This window comes from Vitis riparia, unplaced genomic scaffold (genome assembly GCF_004353265.1).
Source record: "Vitis riparia cultivar Riparia Gloire de Montpellier isolate 1030 unplaced genomic scaffold, EGFV_Vit.rip_1.0 scaffold544_pilon_pilon, whole genome shotgun sequence".
Classification (NCBI taxonomy): Eukaryota; Viridiplantae; Streptophyta; class Magnoliopsida; order Vitales; family Vitaceae; genus Vitis; species Vitis riparia.
This window is the reverse complement of record NW_023269699.1, coordinates 198174-203713: the sequence shown is the minus strand read 5'-3', so window position 1 is coordinate 203713 and position 5540 is coordinate 198174. Positions and strand designations below refer to the sequence as shown.

At 45.8% G+C, this 5540-nt stretch overlaps 1 pseudogene; it reads left to right on the top strand.

The window, feature by feature from the left end:
- The first annotated feature begins 3225 nt into the window (after positions 1 to 3225).
- Positions 3226 to 4742, top strand: LOC117910036 (annotated as a pseudogene).
- Positions 4743 to 5540: the final 798 nt, after the last annotated feature.

Here is a 5540-nt window from a genome sequence, read left to right as displayed (position 1 = left end):
TTCTCTCATCTTGTTTAGGCTTCCAGAGCCACTTCTGTCATCTCGTTTAGGCTTCCAGAGCCATTTCCGTCGTTTTGTTTGGGCTCCCAGAGCCATTACCGTCGTCCTGTTTAGGCTTCCAGAGCCATTACCGTCGTCTTGTTTAGGCTTCCAAAGCCATTTTTGTCATCTTGTTTAGGCTTCCAGAGCCATTTTCGTCATCCCGTTTAGGTTTCCAGAGCCATTTCTGTCATCTTGTTTAGGCTTCCAGAGCCATTTTCGTCATCCCGTTTAGGCTTCCAGAGCCATTTCCGTCATCTTGTTTAGGCTTCCAGAGCCATTTCTGTCATCTTGTTTAGGCTTCCAGAGCCATTTCCGTCACCTTGTTTAGGCTTCCAGAGCCATTTCCGTCATCTTGTTTAGGCTTCCAGAGCCATTTCCGTCATCTTGTTTAGGCTTCCAGAGCCATTTCTGTCCTCTTGTTTAGGCTTCCAGAGCCGTTATTATCGTCTTGTTTAGGCTTTCAGAGCCATTACTGTCGTCTTGTTTAGGCTTCCAGAGCCATTTCTATCATCTCGTTTAGGCTTCCAGAGCCACTTCTGTCGTCTTGTTTAGGCTTTCAGAGTCATTACCGTTATCTTGTTTAGGCTTCCAGAGCCGTTATTGTCGTCTTGTTTAGGCTCTAGAAGCCATTACTGTCATCTTGTTTAGGCTTCCAGAGCCATTTCTGTCGTCTTGTTTAGGCTTCCAGAGCCACTTCTGTCATCTCGTTTAGGCTTCCAGAGCCATTTCCGTCGTTTTGTTTGGGCTCCCAGAGCCATTACCGTCGTCCTGTTTAGGCTTCCAGAGCCATTACCGTCGTCTTGTTTAGGCTTCCAAAGCCATTTTTGTCATCTTGTTTAGGCTTCCAGAGCCATTTTCGTCATCCCGTTTAGGTTTCCAGAGCCATTTCTGTCATCTTGTTTAGGCTTCCAGAGCCATTTTCGTCATCCCGTTTAGGCTTCCAGAGCCATTTCCGTCATCTTGTTTAGGCTTCCAGAGCCATTTCCGTCATCTTGTTTAGGCTTCCAGAGCCATTTCCGTCACCTTGTTTAGGCTTCCAGAGCCATTTCCGTCATCTTGTTTAGGCTTCCAGAGCCATTTCCGTCATCTTGTTTAGGCTTCCAGAGCCATTTCTGTCCTCTTGTTTAGGCTTCCAGAGCCGTTATTATCGTCTTGTTTAGGCTTTCAAAGCCATTACTGTCGTCTTGTTTAGGCTTCCAGAGCCATTTCTATCATCTCGTTTAGGCTTCCAGAGCCACTTCTGTCGTCTTGTTTAGGCTTTCAGAGTCATTACCGTTATCTTGTTTAGGCTTCCAGAGCCGTTATTGTCGTCTTGTTTAGGCTCTAGAAGCCATTACTGTCATCTTGTTTAGGCTTCCAGAGCCATTTCTGTCGTCTTGTTTAGGCTTCCAGAGCTGTTATTTTCTAGTTTAGCGTTTAGAGTTAGCTTTTTGGTTTGGCTTCCAGAGCTGTTATTTTCTCAATTTAGCATTTAGGGTCAGTCTTGTCACTCAGAGTCACATCTCCTGGCATTGATATTCACTGGCATTGCACATCCCACCTTCAGGACTTTGCACTCGTCCTCGGCTTTCCTCACCTTGTCACCCCGTGCTTATCGCCTATTCGTCATTGTCCTTGCATATCTCCCTTCTCACTGTTTATGACGATGTCCTTTGAGTTCACGATACGTATTTCTGTCATGTTATTGAGCACCCTGCATTTGTCATTTTCATATAGTTCGCTTAGGATAGTCTCCTTCTGGCACATTCTTTCCTGTACTTCCAGAGTGGTTCGACCATTACTCATCCTTGATATAGTCTTTCGAGTCACTTTTGGAGACGTCTTAGGGAAAGCCTGGGTCCTCAGTGTGGCTTCAGAGACATTTTGAGACATCACTTTCTCTCAGGTTTAGGCTCATGTTTGTCTGTTAGTTTGAGTGAGTTCGTGTTTCACTAGTGTTCCTATGGGGGTCTCCTTGGTTCTTCGGTAGAGTTCGCTTCATTCCACTCACTATTCACACTTTCTTTTCACTTCAGTGTTCGTGTTCCTTACACTCGTGAACTCAACCGAAGAGGGGCATATTTGTAGACCCCCATTTGGGAGATTTTAGTTTTTAATATATAACATTAGAGGAGCTGGCAGCACATTGGAGACAAGAGGAGGGGTCCTGCTTTTCTCCAGACCCGGAAAATCGGCTGCAAAAACATTGGGCGACCATGCTGGTGGTTGGCAGACGACATGCTGCTGATGCGAGGAACAGTGGGGCAAGTAGAAGCTTGCCAAGGAAGATAGAAACAGGAGATAAAAAAGGGAGGAGGAAGCGGGAAAGGGATGAGAAGATCCATTCAGCAGGAGGCTCTTGGTCCAGGTATGCTTTTTTTTTTTACTTTTAGTCTATTTTGTTCCCCCTGTTTTGCACCACTCTCCTCTGTTTCTGACCATCTGAGGATTCCTTTGACATATGAAGGTCACCCGTGCATCTTGTTTTTTTGTTTTGGGTGTTTTGAGTGCAGATCCATCATTGCTTTTGATTTTTTTTTTTTTTGAAACTATACCTGTGTTCCTTTTTTTTGGCTCCACCTATACCCTTCCCATTTGCATCCGCGGGACGGGGTGAGACTTAACGGCTCTCTTTATATGTATATGTGTACATGCTCTGTTTGCTTTTCTCATATTTTTATGTCAAGTGTTGTTCTTCTCATATTTTTCTGTCAAGTGTTTTTTTTTTTTTTTTTTTTTATGTTGAGTGTTGCACTTTGCATTTGGTCACCTGGGCTGAGATGCCTATGGGAGAATCCAAGCCCACCCCATAGATGTAGTTGCATGAGAAGTCAAGAAGCAAACCCTTATGGAAGCATTCTGCTGTAGACCATTATCAAAGGTGACTCTCGTGTTTATAAGGTGAACATAATCTGGATCCGTCTAGATACCGCGACCTGGATGAGAAACCCTTGCAAAAGTCGGAAGGGTGAACTAGCCTTGGACATAGTTTTGAGAAAGCCATTGTTAAGCAAAGAGGTGATGCATGGAGGATTGTCCTTGACGCATGTCTTCCTATGTTCCATTTGATCGACACCAGGTGTACCATGCCATATGCAATAAAACGGGTGCAGGAAATTACCAGAGACCTCTTGTGTTTTAGCCAAGCTGTTTAGTGTTTCCCAGCGCTCAGAGAGCATCCCATTCTCTTGACAAACAGCAGCCATGGAGTCTCAACACCCAGATGGCCCTGTCTTCTCCAACATCGTTCACGCTCCTGAGGATCCCATTCTTGGGGTCATTGTTGCTTATAACCAGGATACCAGCTTGATCAAGTTGAGTTTGGGTGTGAGGGTTTATCGAACAGAGGAAGGAAAACCCCTTGTTTTGAATGTAGTGAGGCGAGCAGAACAGCTGTTAGTTAATGACCCGTCCCGGGTCAAAGCGTATCTTCCCATGGCTGGACTGGCGGTGTTCAATAAATTGAGCACTAAACTCATTTTAGTGCTGACAGCCCGGCTATCCAGGAAAATAGAGTAGCTGCTGTCCAAGGTTTGTCTGGTACCGATTCACTGAGAATTGGAGCTGAGTTTCTGGCAAGGCATTACTACCAGCATACAATTTATATTCCAGCGCCCACATGGGGAAACCACTCAAAAATTTTCACCATGGCGGGGTTGTCTGTGAAGGCTTGCCGCTACTGTGACCCGGAAATACTTGGGCTAGACTTCAAAGGCCTATTGGAGGACCTTGATGCAATGCCAACAGAAGCAACTGTGCTTCTTCATGCATGTACCCATCTACCACCCCTCATCCTCTCAAACTTTCACTTGCATCATACCCACGTTCAAGCTCACCGCCTTCCTTCACACTCATTGCCTCTAGCGATACCCATAGTTCATAGCCTCCCATGCACATGGACCACGCATGCATGGCCACCTCATCTCATCTCATTTTCAATCTTTATGTACCCACTTCTCTCTCTAAACATCCATGCCTTTGCTCCAATACAAACACATTACCAAACATCATCCCATTCTCCATGCTCTTCATCCAAAACTCGTCTTACCCAGTTTCATCATTAAGCCTCCACATTTTGATACCCATTTCTTCTCTTCTGCACATACCACTCTCTACTCATCTCCAATATCATGCTCATCATCAATAATCCGCCTTCACACCTTACAATCCTCCACAACCATTCATCAACTTTCATACCCGTTTCCTAACCTTCATACCTGCCACCCATACCTATCCATGTCAACTATCTCCCCTATTCCCTCACCACCTTTTCTCTCACTACCACCACCACCACTTCCAACAATGACTCCAGCAATGCCGCAATATATGCTTCTTGCGTATTTGTGACCGAAGTCCACCTCTCATCCCTCTAACTCCGCATGGCCACCCCAACCACTATATCCACTTCTCCTCATGCCGTTCATCCCCCCACCCGTTCATTGTCATCATTTCCGCATGCATGAAGTCCCCATGCAAACCGGACCCATCCCTACACCACATTTTCTCATACCCCTCTCTCTCTCTTCTCTGCAACTGAGCTTGTTAATGGCATCTCAGATCTGGGACTTCGAAAAGTCCGGTTTAGGGTTTGTTTGCGAATTCGGAACTCCGAGAAAGAAGTTTCAATGGCGTACTCGTTTCTGGAAGAGGTTTTGGAGCATGTGTTTTCTTTCATTCATACCGATAAGGACCGAAACGCGATATTTGTGGTGTGCAAATAGTGGTATTGGTGGGCGTCAATACATCATCAGCAACTCTTGTTTTGCATCACTCAGCTTGTGATGGAAGAGTCTAAGTCGGCTGACGCAAGGATCCGAGATCTTTTAGAGTATTGGTCCATAGCTAATAGCTAGAAAGAAATTCGTGTTCCTTGGTGGATTCGAAGGGGTTCTCAAGGCCGCTCAGCCAATGGAGTTTCAGCGCTGCATGGTCCCGCTTTCCCGACAGATTGGATGGTGTCGCAATGGCTCTCATTTTTAGGCCATCGGAAATGAAGGACCCGTCCCATAAATAAGAGTCCAAAGTCCACTAAAGGTTGATGAGTTCTCAGGTGCATTAAAAGCGCAGCATGTGACCCTGACACTAGTACAGATGATGGGAACTTGATGACGAATAGAGGAAGTGTCCAAGTGCAAGCAATTTCTGAGGGCTGTAGGAAGCTGCAACCTATTTTGTATTTCTGCCAGCGGATGACAAATGCAGCTGTGATAGCCATGTCCAAAAACTGCCCTGACCTGGTGGTATTTCGTCTTTGTATAATGGGTCGGCACCGGCCTGACCATATTACAGGAGAACCCATAGATGAAGGCATAATCAGAGAGCTTTTGCTAGACTTTTTTTTTTATGCGAGTTCAGGCAAAGGAAAACCCGATCAGATTATCATATCCAGGGATGACGGCAGCGCTGGTGTGCTTGTATCTTGTGATCTGTGGAGTCACAAGTGGGGCCTTCGGGGCAGTGGTGGTCCAAGGGGAGAAGACGTAGGGGATGCTTTTTCAGGATTGTGGTTGATGGGTATT